This window comes from Equus asinus, chromosome 2, assembly GCF_041296235.1.
Source record: "Equus asinus isolate D_3611 breed Donkey chromosome 2, EquAss-T2T_v2, whole genome shotgun sequence".
Taxonomy (NCBI): Eukaryota; Metazoa; Chordata; class Mammalia; order Perissodactyla; family Equidae; genus Equus; species Equus asinus.
The window spans coordinates 44025682-44040120 of record NC_091791.1 but is presented as its reverse complement, the minus strand read 5'-3'; the positions used below and the strand labels follow the sequence as shown (position 1 = coordinate 44040120).

The 14439-nt window shown below is 42.3% G+C and overlaps 1 long non-coding RNA gene across 1 annotated transcript in view; it reads right to left on the bottom strand.

The window, feature by feature from the left end:
- Nucleotides 1–12306, bottom strand: part of LOC139044594 (uncharacterized) — a 222987-nt gene extending 210681 nt beyond the window's left edge. The window contains exons 1-2 of the long non-coding RNA XR_011501661.1: nt 12015–12306; nt 11422–11607 (exon numbers count right to left, since the gene is read on the bottom strand). This is a non-coding gene — a long non-coding RNA (uncharacterized lncRNA). The remainder of the gene's footprint in view (nt 1–11421; nt 11608–12014) is intronic.
- Between the last annotated feature and the right edge of the window lie 2133 nt (nt 12307–14439).

Genomic DNA, 14439 nt, shown 5'->3' with positions numbered 1-14439 from the left:
AAATGAGGGTCCATGAACAAGACTGGGGAAGACTCCAAAATTTAGAAGTCAAAGAAAGATTAGTGAGAAAAAGAAGCCAATAAGAAAAGAGGAAAAATAGAGAGTGCTGCTGTGGAAAGAAAGAGAAAAAATGTATTGCAAAAAGGTCAACTCTGTTTTGTGAATTATCCAATAAGACAAGGACAGCGAAGTGCCTAACCTTCTAACAACATTTACTGTCATTTCAGGCTTGCTGGCAGGTGCATGAAAAGGAGGAAATACGATTAACTTCACCACAATTATGAGTTACCGTGAGTTCAATAGGTTAAGCAGCAAGGGGTCAAAGCAAAACCCTAGGACACTTGCTCCCTCTGTTCCTACTGCTCTCCACAAAGCAAAGCCCACACTCTTCACCTGAGCCCCAGCTGGAACAGCCTCTGAGAAGCCCATCCAGACGAGCCAGAGGTCTGCAGGTCCCTTAATATATGCCCTCCTAGGAGACTGTACTTCCTGTCATCACATTTCATTTACGTGTTCAGTTAGCTATATTTTCCTTCCAGATTTTAATTCAGCGCATGGGGGGCGGGGGTAATTCATCCCTGCATCCACTATCTCCAATACTGAAAACATGGTAGGTGCTCAACAAATGTTCATAGAAAGAACAGATCAGGGGCCAGCCCCGTGGCCGAGTGGTGAAGTTCGCGCGCTCCGCTTCAGCGGCCCAGGGTTTCGCCAGTGCAGATCCTGGACGCGCATATGGCACCGGTCATCAGACCATGCTGAGGCAGTGTCCCACATGCCACAACTAGAAGGAACCACAAGTAAAATATAAAACTATGTACTGGGGGAATTTCAGGAGAAAAAGCAGAAAAAAAAAGATTGGAAAGAACAGATCATTCTTTTAAACGTGAAAACTTTGCTGTGGCTGATAGTAGATGGAATTAGTTATAAAATCAAGCTAAAATAATTTTGGCATCATTGAATGGCTTTTTGCTGAAACAACCTTATACTTAGACTTAATACCTTTTTCCAAATTACATGTGATGTGATTTGAAAATTTCTAAGACCGCCTACCTAAAAATATTTACCTAATTTGTCTTGACATAGGGCTAAAAATTTCCCTAATGTTAACTCATTTTGTTGTAAAATTCTGCAACTTGTACAAATATCCCTTGAGAAGGGTCACACACTTAGTTACTATCAACCATGCTTACTTTAGTTGAAATTAGTCAGAGCAGTTAATCAGCATCCAGCAGTCATGAGGGGACATGACCCAGGACTGATAAGTCTGAAACAAGGAGTAAGTGTTTCAGCTACCAGGACCCTCTCCCACCTGAAGCCTTGATTCTAGAGTCTCAGGATTAAAATAAAATATATTAGCAGGAGCAAAGACCATTTTTCTTCCCCACACCATGAGTGTCAAGCCATGTTTCATAGACAGAAAAACTGGCAAAGCGTTGTAATCTCCAAAATTGACAACTTCTCCCACCCCACTATGGACACATAGTTAGTAAACGGCAGAGCCAAGGTGCAAAACCAGGGCTACCTGGCATGAAAGTTCTTTCCACTGTTCCATGCTTCCTCCCACGCTTACGAATCTATTCAGATAACTACCCACCGAGAAAATTTTCCTCTTTTGCTCCTAATTTATACCGTAGCTCAGTAACATCATATCTATGAATTAAAAAGGCCATATAGAACATAACCAAAAGTTGATATTATTGTTATTTTGCATAGTCAAACCAAGGACCAGGGTCTGTACTGCCAAAGACCTCAGCGTCAACACCTTGTTGTTGGTCTGGTCAGAAAGGCATGTGGATTCAATGTCTACTATGCGTCAGACACTCAGTTCTTGCAGATACATTACTGCATTTATCCACCACGGCGATCCAGAGAAGGTATGTTATTTCCCCATACTTCTCAGGTTAGAAAACTGAGGTTCAAAGAGAAGAAATAATTTAGATAAGGTTGAGCAGCTGACAGGTGACTTAACAAATTTGCTTCTGTGCAAGCAAAGCAATTAGTGCATTATTCCCAGTCACAGACTTTCTGCCTACAAATATAAAGTCAATAATTTTTGAAACGTGTTGGGCTTCAGTTTATAGCTGTCCAGGACAATCTATTTAAATTGTTAAAGAAGTTAGTACCTGCTCCCCAAGTCCACTCTCAGCTGGCTTTTGGAAGTTCCAGGATCAGTATTTCTTTAAGCATCAAAATGGCCCAGAGCCAACTGGTGAAACGAGAATCTTCCTTCTCCCAACCCAGCTCCTCAGCACTAAGCTGTGCCATCAGGGCACAGATGGACCCCGAATGCAAAGTCACACACTCAGTCAAAACCCTTAGGGTTTTGGCCGACATGATGACAAAGAGCTTAGTATGATTTTCTCTTCACACAGATGCTTGCCCTCTTGTGACCTCAAGTAAATTGCAGGCGTTGTGAGTTTGGACATTCACTTCAGATGTAAACAAGCTCTGTAGACCATAAAACGTGTTGCCAGCCCTCTGTGGAACAAATGACTTCCTAACAATTACCAAGAAAAATTATGAAATGACCTTCCCCTCATAAGTCACTCATCACATAAGCCCTGTTACTCTTTCTAGGCTCGACTTTGGTCTGTAGCTCCTCCTAGGTGAATATCCTCTCTCCGCAAAGATGTGAGTTTCTCAGAGTCAGCAAGGAAGGGACTGGGTTCTAGAAAACTCACCCCTCACTGGCCTCAAGCCAGTGATAGCAAAATCAGCAGATTCCTGATCAATTGAAGCCTGAACTCATACAATTTTTAAAACTCAGGAAGGCAACCAACCTCCTGGCACTCCTTACTTTTAATCCCTTTCATCTTTTCTATTTTTCTGAGGCCTTCATTAAAATTATAGCTCTTTCACTTGCATCACCTAACATTAAGTATTTCTTTCATGGCTATTTCTTGTCATTTCTCATTAGAATCATCTCTTCTATCTAATAAGAACCCTATGAAATAGGCATCACAAGTTGACAGAAACTGGGTACCAACTGCCTTGCGCAGATTCTCTCGGCTTGTAGGTGACAGATCCAGGATCTGAATAAAATCTGCTACCATCGAATCTTCTACTCTTCCTGCCAGGGCACTGCGGCCCAAAGACTCCCAGGCCCAACAAGTTCTCACATCAGGATATAAGGAAAAGAAGACCGAACTCAGGAGGCCTCACTTGGCTCCCCACTGCTTGTATGAGCTCGGGCAATGCACTGAGCACCCTTTTAGCTCGGTGTCTACCACCGAAAATGAAATGGTCAGGACGTTCCCCGGGACCACTGCAGAAACTTCCAACTGTTTCCACTCTTGCCACCCACAATTCCTTTTCCAGGTAGCAGCCAGATTAATATTTTTTAAATAATACCATTTTGCTCCCCTACTCATACCCTCCAGTGCTTTGACTTTGTACACCGAATTGACCAGTGAAAATCATTTACTGTAATTTACAAGACCCTACATGATCTAGTCCATGTTGTCTCTTCAATTTTCTTGTATCAGTCCCTGTTCAGTCACTCTACTATAGCCACACTGGCCTTTTTCACATTCCTCAAAGAAGCCAAGTTCACTTCATTCATGGCTTCTCTTCTTGCAGTTCCCTCTGCCTGGAATGTTCTCCTCAGCTCTCATGGCCAGCCCATTCCCATTGTTAAGGTCTCAGCTTGAAAGTCATCTCCACAGAAGGGCCTTCCCTGTTTCCACTCCCTAAAGGAGAGCTACCTGTGGCCTTCAACACCACCTTGATCCATGATCCCGCTTTATCTTCATAGCACTTATCATTACCAAAAATCACCTTGTTAATTTTTTTGCATTTTATTTATTTTCCTTCTGTCCACTCTCCACTTGTTAATTACAACATATGCTCCATGAAAGCAGAAACTGTGTCTGTCTTATTCACCACTCCATTTCTATCCCACATTGTGCTCCTTGTACCTAATACAGGGTCTGGCACATGATAGGAGCTCAGAATTCTTTATTAAATGACATATAAGTCACCTGTAAAAAAGCCATATAAATAAAAAGTATCACCATTATAAATTCAGATTTCCAATGTGTGACCAGTTGCTTTAAACTGGGGCCAAAGTTTACTGTCTCACTGTCTAAAAAAAAGTATTATCAAGCAAATTAAAAGGAAGAAGGAGAAATTTTAGAGAAAACTCTTTTTAAGTATTTGAGCAGCCACTGAGGTCAAATACACCATCTGTGGGAAACCAAAGAGTCTTGACATTGAAGTACGACCGGTAAGATCTCTGATGGGTCTCAGTGCTTAGTTAATAGATTACAATTTTGTATTTACTTCAAGGTCATGAAACAATATTCAATTTTTCTTCCCATTCCTCTAATTCAGACGATTAATTTAGAGCCTCTATTGGTGTACAGAAATTCCCTACTACAACTCCTCATCTTCCCCTCCTCTTCCTTTGCTTTCTCTTCCCAAAACGCTTCAGGATTCTGAATAATTTACTCTCTTGCCTTAGGCAAGAGATAAGGAGACGTAGTCCCAGAAAGGAAAGGTCTCCCTTCCCTCTGCAGGTGAAACAGAACCCATTCATATTGATGTATTGAGCTACCCAAGACGACTCCAACTCAAGGAAGTTTTTCCCTTCTTTTAAAGATTTTATTTTTTTCCTTTTTCTCCCCAAAGCCCCCCAGGACATAGTTGTATATTCTTCATTGTGGGTCCTTCTAGTTGTGGCATGTGGGACACCGCCTCAGCATTGTTTGATGAGCAGTGCCCAGGATTCGAACCAACAAAACACTGGGCCGCCTGCAGCGGAGTGCGCAAACTTAACCACTCAGCCACGGGGCCAGCCCCTCCCTTCTTTTAACTCCACATAGACTGGCAGTCAGGGCAGCCAACTCATTTTCAATGATTTTTCTATGTTCACTGACACTTATTTTATAATCACAACTAAGTTGTAAGCACCTTTGAACAAGAGCTGTATCTTATATTTCATTCTTATTCCCCAAGGCATAGGAGTTAGTAGATGTCCAATAAATACCTCTAATTACTTCCCATCAATTAATATAAATTAAGCATATCTTATTATATTTATCTTCTTTGCTATTTCCACATCTCTCACAATTGCATCATTAGGCCCAGAAAAAGAAGACCAAGTACTACCACATAAAATACTAAAATAAAGAAAAGTTTCTTTAAAAAAAAACTGCTTTATGCACAGTTGTAAAACTGAACATGAGTTGATGTTAATGTGCTGACATACATTTTAATGTTTTTATTTTCAAGTTCATTTAACAAGTGTTGATCGCACTTTGTTTTTCAGAAGAAACATTTATTTTCTTCATGCTTGTGTTAATTTATTATTTTAATATTGCTATTCACTTAATACCTTTCCATAAGGAGTTTCTGGACTTCATTTCCACTAAATAGCTCAGAGAGCAACCTTGTCAGAAAGGAAGGGATGTTAAGAATAAAGCAACGGCACGAAAGGGGAGAACTGCTCACTGACGGCACTTAGGAAATAGAATATTTTAAATTATGACTCTTTTAAAAATTAATTCCTTGGGGTTCTCATTAATCCAATCATAGAAACTGAAGGGATGAAAACAAGAGATTACTTAAACCATCCTCCCACTTCTCAGTGTTAGTCACTAACAAATGCAATTGATTCCTTTTCATCTCCGCCCGCCAACTTCCCTGAGGAATTTCTCCACGTGAGGAATTCTCTCTCACCCTGCAAACATTCCCTCCCTCACCTAACTTGGCCACATGTAGGAAAACTCTGGCAGAGGTCATTCCTATTAGCCTGACAAAATGCTTTCGACCTCAGATGCTTCACTACCCTAGCACTGCCCGTGAGGTAGGAAATAGCAAGAAGTAAAAATGATCCTTTAACAGTAGAAGGCAGGAACCCTCAGTCATGCTTCACTGTGCTCACAGCTGCTTCTATTTCTACCACCAGACCGACCTTTGAAATTGACAATGACTACAGACAGAAAGCTTAAAAACTGGCTTGAGGAAACTAACCAACTATTATTTAAATATAGCTTTGGCTTTCTTTTAAAAAGTAAAACATTTAAATTAACTTGGGGGCCGGCCCAGTGGCATAGTGGTTCAGTGTGTACACTCTGCTTTGGTGTCCCAGGGTTTGTGGGTTCGGATTCCTGGTCTGGACCTACACACCACTCATTAAGCCACACTGTGGGGGCATCCCATATACAAAGTGGAGGAAGACTGGCACCGATGTTAGCTGGGGGACCATCTTCCTCAAGCAAAAAGAGTGAGATTGGCAACAGATGTTATCTCAGGGCCAATCTTCCTTACCCAAAAAAAAAAGAAGAAAATAAAAAGAAAGCAATAACACTAAAACCTTAATATACTATTGCCTATCTGCTTTATAATGTTTGAAAAATAAAATATTAAAAAATAAAATTAACTTGGTTTCAAAATATACTCATCAATTATATTTTCGCTTTGTATATTTATAGAAAAAGCAATCTTTCAACTAGCCAACCTATCCAACTATATTCAAAGAACTGTTACCTATTATCTATCACCAAGTAAATAAAATATCCCTTTGATAATTATACATAAGGTTGCCCATCTGAGAAGCAACTCAATTGTAAATCATACCTTCATTTCTCATATCTGTCCTTGTGACTTTTGATTTGGGGTCTCACATTTCAATTTTGTTTTATTAAAATACCATCCCATACCAGTCTGTAAAATTGCTGCCATTTGGTCACTATTTTTGTTTAGTGACTGCTTTTTTCAGATGTTCCCCAGATGTCATAAGCAACCAATTCAGATCTCATCTTTCTAGCCATGTAAAAGTGGAGCCCCTATTTAACTTGAGATCTCTAGAATTCAGAATCAGCAAAGATGAAAAGAGTGGACTTTCAGAACACCTTCATGGTGAATCGTAACTAAAACCTACTGAACTACTCATGAATACCGAGGTCTTCAATCCCACCTTGTAGAGAGGCACGAAAAAATTTGTGTCTGAACAGGTACAAACATCCATAAATATTTGTCTGTAGGAACTGAAATTAGGGTACTCTATTCCATTCAATAAGCACTTCGCTTTCATTTTGAGCAGATATTTGTGACCGCTACTTCTTTCAAACAATGCATTCTACTTTATTTAGAACATGAAGAGCCTACCTCATTTATTACCAGTGAATCAGGATTTCCTTTGCTGGGTTCAGGCTTTGTGATTGGTAAACCATCTGGTATCAAGTTGTTCATTACAGTCACATAAGAATTGATTCAGGGGCCAGCCCAGTGGTGCAGCGGTTAAGTGCGCACGTTCCACTTCAGTGGCCTGGGGTTTGCTGGTTCGGATCCCAGGTGTGGACATGGCACCGCTTGGCATGCCATGCTGTGGTAGGTGCCCCACACAGAAAGTAGAGGAAGGTGGGCATGGATGTGAGCTCAGGGCCCACCTTCCTCAGCAAAAAGAGGAGGATTGGCAGCAGATGTTAGCTCAGGGCTGATCTTCCTCAAAAAAAAATAAAAAAAAAAAGAACTGATTCAGAAGCTTCCAGTGAAGAAGGCAGGTTGAGTAGACCCCCAATTCCCTGGTTCCAAACATTAAGAAATATTATTTGAAATTTGAAAAATAAACCTTCAAAACCCATGTCAAACTCAAAGGCTAGAAAGAGAACTCTTTGGCAGAAAATGGGAACTGAAGACCACAGCAGTGATGATGAGCTGAAATTGCAGAGGTCTTTGGAGGTACCTGAACCTAAGATAAACATGAGGGACTAGAGTTTTGGCACTCGATCTTCAAATGGCTTTGTGGTCACATTTGATGGAAAGCTAGAACCGTGCTCCCTGCAAAGACCTAGAAGCCAGAGATAGAGGATTTCCCCATCTACAACAGAAACTTAAACAAAAAACCGCTGCCCACTTTCTCCAAGGCTTACCTTGGAAGTAGACTCTCCTTCTGAGCTACAGGTGAAGAAAGAGTGATTGTTAACTACATGGAACCCCATTTGTAAGTGTGAGACCCACACTGTTAGTATTTACATTGTATGAAAACCTGAGGAAAAGCTTGTGTAAAAACTATCCTGTCAACACTGAAATCACTGTCCACAGAGACTGTGAAAGAAGACAGCTCTCGCTGAAGATGAGTTCACACATTCAAAACACAGAGCACTAGAGGAAGCTGCAGAATGACAGCTGACAGGCTAATGCGACCTAGGAGAGATTTCCCACCCAAAGGAATAGCGATAATACTTAATATGTTGAACGTGTCCAAAGAGAGAGGAAGGAACCCATCCAAAAGATAGGCAGGAAAATAGCATGAAAATAGAACAAGCAAATTTTAAAAAAAAGAGAGAGATTTTTCTAGAAATGGAAAACTGTTAATAAATTAAGAAAGTAATAATATGGTCAAATGGTAAGCTAGATAATTCAAAAGACAGAATTGATGCTTTGAAAGACAGATCTGAATAAATTACCCTGAATGCAGCACAGAGAAATGGAGAAACATACAGAGACAGGGGAACTTTTAAGATTAAAGGATAAAAACAAATAACTATATAAAGAGCAATGGAAGAAAGATGTTGCAACATCAAGGGACAATAAACTCAACCTTTAGATATGAACAATCCAAGGTGAAGCAATGTGCAGGCTGGTCCCTGAGGGCCCCATTTCAAGCTGAACTTGAAATTAGCTGTATTGAAATTAGAACTCTACAATTAGCTGTATTATTCAGACTCCAAGAGGCCCTCCCCACATAGTTACCTGCCTCCTCTTGTCCATACTACTAGCTCTCACCTTGCTCTCTCTGCTTGATACTTTAAATTCCAAATCCATAAGTTTGGGTAAAAAACGCACAGGCATGAGGCTGGCCTGGGGGCATAGTGGTTAAGTTCCCTTGCTCTGCTTCTGCAGGCCAGGGTTCACAGGTTCAGATCCCAGGCACTGACCTAGCACAGCTCGTCATGCCAGGCGGTGGCAGCATCCCACATAAAATAGAGAAAGACTGGCACATATGTGAGTTCAGTGATAATCTTCCTTAAGCAAAAAGAGGAAGATTGGCAACAGATGTTAGCTCAGGGCCAATCTTCTTCACACACACACACACACAAAAAGTGCCCAGGCACAAATTAGCTTCTCCATAAATTTGTTTAGAAGGACAGACTCCCATGGCTGTCTTAAACAAGTCCTGGAAAACTGAACTTCAGGACTGAATTAAACGGACCCTTGTTTGACCTGTTGTTACAATTCTCATAATCCTATGATCTCATTTAAATTTGGGGAGCAGTTATCCAGCATAAAGAAAGTTTTAATGTTTTACTTGTATTTTGAATCAACTTTCAAATTTCCAAGTATCTGAATTATCTATTTCACTCTAGTTGGTGAGACTCAAAATTTCTGTGCCTGAGACCCCTGTCTTTGAAGAGCACACAAAACATGGGATCTGATGTCCACAGGAGCAAGGACCTGGGCCACATATTTGAAGGGCAAATGGAAGGAAGCCACGGGGCAGCACCTGGCATTTGTCACGTGGCTTACCAGGAAGAAGCAAGAGGTCTACCGAGGAGTTGCTGAGATGCCAGGAAAATCTGCATTAGAACAGAGGACTGATTTTGGATACACTGAAGCAGCTAGACTAGTAACAGGAAGACACGGACAACAATTTCCATCACCTCCGGACAAGCTACTCTGATCTAAACAAGATTCAGTAAACATCCCGCAGACTACTACCAGATTTCCCCTTTCTTGGCAATGGCGGACATGATAAACACATCAAAACATTATTCCTTCAATCCTAGCACAAGTGATCTATGGAAGATGAGGAGAGGTGGAGAAGTTAAGTGCATTGAACTGTAGTTTATGATGATGGGCTGCACGATGGGAGAACATGAGTTCACCACAGTGCCCTAGAAAGTCATGGCCAATCTTCAACATAAGCATGTGAGATGAAACTTATTACCCAAAATCTAGGCTCTGACCTGATAAAGTAGAAACATAACAAGCACACTCAGCCCCAGACGGGCTACCACCACAAAAATCAAATAAAAGACAAGTTAGGGTCCAGTGGAAAGGTAGATTTATAAAGGATAGTTATCCTTACGAGTCTACTGTACTTTCAAGATTTTAAAGCCCCCTCGCATACATTTTCTCACTTGAACTTCTCAGCTACTCTGAGAGGTAGGCCCAGGAGGTATTATTATCCAATTTGCATAGGAGTAAATCGAAGATTAGAGAGACTCAATAATAGAGAAAATGTATTGGACTTAATAAAGGCTGGGAAGAAAGGTCACCATCAAGAGTGATGCGATTTTCTCTGAGATGTGCTTGACATGCAAAAAAGAAGGGAGGGGATTGTAACCTAATACTTACTTATTATTCTCCCAATTCATTTGCGTCTCTAACCAAATGTTACCTCAGCAGAAACACCTCAGCTAAAATGACACCCACCATGTCCTTCTGTGTCCTTACTATCCTTCTTTCTCTTCACTGTCCTTTACTGTAACTTTCTGATGCACACATTGATTAACCGTTTATCTTCTGTCTTCCTCACTAGAATGTAACCTGCATGAGAGCAGTGATATTGTCTATGTTTAGCTATATCCCAACATCTAGGGGTTGCAATATAAGGTTAATAAATATTTGAGAATGTATGAAATAATGATAGATGAATGAATGGAAGGTCTCTTATATGTTAGATATTTTACACATTGTCTTACTTATTGGAACTAAATCTCTGAAATACCGAGAGATGACGCCAGGCTTAAGACGTCAGTAAAGAATTACGGAGACAATTCTGTGTATATTTACACAGAAAGGATTTGGATATATTTAATGGGGATTGGCTGATGAAGGCGGCACAGTTGACCATATTTTTCATGTTGTTCAAGGTGAGCTCCATCGTAGGAAACTGTTCTGAAAAAGAAGCCAAAACCACTCCACTATTTGACCACTAATTGAATGTTTCTAAGAGGAAGGTAATGCGGGCTGAATTTTATTTTAATCTATCATGAAACTAACTCTGCCTATAAAAAGTAGAAATTAGAATTAGGGGTAACCCCTGAACTTTTGTATCCATATACCAAGAGATGATCTGTTAGAAATGCACCATGGTAGAATGAAACAGGCACGGATGTGGAAACAAAGAGAAGAGAATCCAAACTCCTATCCCCACTTAATCCTGGCTGTGTGACCTTATGTGTCTGAGCCCCGTTCTTCCTCTGGGAAATGGCAACGTGAAGGGCTACTCACGGGTACGCTGTATGTGAGCAAGTTGTAATTACTAAAAATTGATTATACCAATGAAACTGCCGCTTATTCATTTGGAATCGAAGAATAGTAAATCAATTGATTTGATTTATGGCAGAAAGTTAAGTGAATTTCATTCAAAAGGGAGAAGGAAAATAATTTGGCAGACTTTAGATCACAAAAAACAAAAACCTTCTGTGAAATTTAACATCTTTTCTTGCATTAAAAACAGCCAAATACCTGCACACTGTCATCAAAAACAGGATCGCTTTCAGGTCGATTCAGAGCCTCTCTCTCCTGATATCTGAGTCCCGCGCGGCCTCTCCGAGCGCCTCCAAATCGAGGATTCTCCTTCCGAGCGTTTCCGAAGAACACAGAAAGCGTCTGTACCTGGACTTTAGAAGCACTCCATTTTGAGGAAGCTCCCTTGAAAGATATCAAGGCAGACATTAAATTAACATGAATAAGTAGAGGGGTTAGGAAGATGGTTTCTACAAAGTGAGCGGCTCTTTTCATACGTTGTTGAGAGAGAGTCCCCCTGGAGGTCCAAGATAGAACCAGAACCAATGTCCCCTAAGACTCAAGAAAATAGGATAGAGACGAGGCCAAAAATGGACCCGGACTGAATTGGGGGGAAAGGTGGGGATCCCCGGGGCAGGGCTGGCGTCTTGGGCTTTGTGGGTGAGACCTGAGCAATCACACAGGGTCCTACGCTTATGAAGACCAGCTGGTTTAATGTTCTGCTGTCACAGACCTGAAATTCTTAAATTTTTAACAAGGGGCTCACAATTTCATTTTTCCCGGGGTCCTGCAAATCATGTAGCCAGCATTACCCAGAGGAAACTCAAGGAGCCCTCGAGCCTCCGCAAGACACACGGACTGAACGCGGAAGAACCGAAACCGCCGGCTGCAGCGACTGTGTCCGACCGGAGTTCCCGGGACTCAACCAGGAGCTCTGGCGTCTCTGTCCTAAAAGTGCGTAAGTCACGGCCATGCCGCCTGAAGGTCCCTCAGAAGTTCAGAGGAGCCAGCTGTGCCAGGTGCAGGCCCCGGGGAGGAGTATCTGCGGCCAGTTCCTCCTCCAACACGGCTCCCTGCAGCGTCCCAGCGTCCGCCCTGGGAGAGGTCCAGGGGTCCTGCCCTCGGCTTATCTTTGACCCCGCAGCCTGAGTGGACCTTCCCCTCCCACCCCCCAGCCCCGATGTGCGCAAGCTCAGTTCCTCGTCAGCCCCAAGGCCAAAGAGCCAGTCCCTAACCCCGCCACCGTCACCGCCATCCCCACCTGCTCTCCTCCGACCACCTTCTGACACCCCCCACCCCCCACCCCGATCCTGCATTCGCAGAAGCTCGGCCTCTGAAGAAGGCGTTTCGTAATAGTGACCAACTAGGTTGAATGTTTTTGGACTCTGTTCCCAAATGCCAACATCTCTAGTCAGGCATCCCTCAGCTGCGCACGCAAGTCCCTCCAGGGAGTCCGGGCCCCTGGGAGCTCGAAGGCGCCCCCAGCGCCACCCCGCCTCACCCCAGCCCGACCCCGCAACCTCCCGGGCGTGAAGCCTGGTTATTCCACATTCTCAAACATTTCCAACAGTTTCACTGAGAGAATCCAGCACCTTCAGAATCTTTCCATTTTATTTCTCTTAAGCTACAATTTGTTCCCTTAGAAAAGAGGGAGCGATAAGAATAGGAAAGAAAGAAAAAGAGCAGGAAATTCTGTGCATTTTCCTCCAGGCTTCCTGGAAGAAGGCGCTCAGCTTGAAATGACTGCGCTCTCCACGCCCACGGCAGAAGTTTGCGCGGTCCCACGGTGCCATCCAGGGGCCCGCTGGTGAAATGACAGCCTCCTAATCCCTTTTCCACTGACATTTGTGATCTGCAAAAATGCACACGGGGGCACAGGACACATTTGTACACTATCTTCTCAAATCAGCTACTCTCAACATCCATGACTAAGAGAAATGGGAAATCGAGGGTTTAGCATAGAAGAATGAAATGCTATCACTTGGCGTATTAAAAGTTTCCTTCTGGGTACCACGGAATGTTGCCTTAGAGGTGGAGGGTGGAATCCGCTGGAAGAACAGGTAAAAAACTAGTGCGACAGTTTAAACAGAGATGGTGGTGAGCAGCCTATGGTGGGATTGGCTAGAAATGCCCGGATGTGGGAGAATTTTGAAGGATTTGCTGAAGAACTGGCTGTAAGGCGTGGAAGAAAGACAGCGTCAAGGGTGACTCCAAAGTTTTTTACCTGAACAACTAGAACAACCGAGTTGCCATCTATTAAGTTAGGCAAGACTGGGGGAAACTCAATCTAAGGGCATCCCATAGCTCCATACAAATAAAATCGCAAATCAGGAAAATCCCATGTGAGATAAGAGGAAAGCAGCCGACCACCCCCTATTCCCCGACTGAAGATGTCCCCCTTTTTGTCAGACCTGACCCGCAGAGGAGAGGCCTTAATGTTAAAACAAGTTCAAAGTTTGTACTCTGATATGGAAATGGAGATGTTAATTATAACTCAGTACTTTGTCTTACCAAATCATAGCCAGGAAAGACACGGGGTGGGAGAAGAAATATCCCAACACGGAGAATATAAAAGGGGGAGTGGGAGATAAAAAGTTACTTGATACTTGTCTCTTATGAGTCAGGTTTTTTCAAGGTTAATTGTGTGAAAACTCAAGGATCATTAGCTATTTTTTATTATCTATGTATTCCTCCTTGTGTTTTATAATGCCGTATGTAGTGGAGGTTCTCATGTGTTTATTTGTTCATCCAAGCATTAAATGAGCAACTGCTATGAGCTTGTTGATGTGCCCAGAAGTTTGGGGGACAGAGATGAATAAGACATGACCTCTGTCCTCAAGGACACATAAACCTAAAGGACAGTATCAGCAGTAGCTGAAAAAACTGGAATGTACTCTTTGCCACTAAAACTCAGTAAAGACTGTCTGGGGAAGCTGGGAAGGGACTCAGCAAAAGTGATATTTGAGCTGTTCAAGAAATATGTTATCTTTAATGAGTGTTTCTTTTGTTAGTTAACGAAAATATTTAAATTTAGAAAAGGCAGCAATGCCGGATTTGCAGGCCAGAGAAATTCCCTTGAACAAGGAGGAGTTGCTCTCTTTTAATGTTGGAGAGTGTGGATGTCCCCCAGACGGAAGCCAAATGCTGAAGGGCAGTTGTTTGCCCCCAAAAAAGTTCTCCTCACCCCCAAGAGGCTGGCTCCTGCGTAGAAGTTCAGATATTCCTTGCTCATCTCTC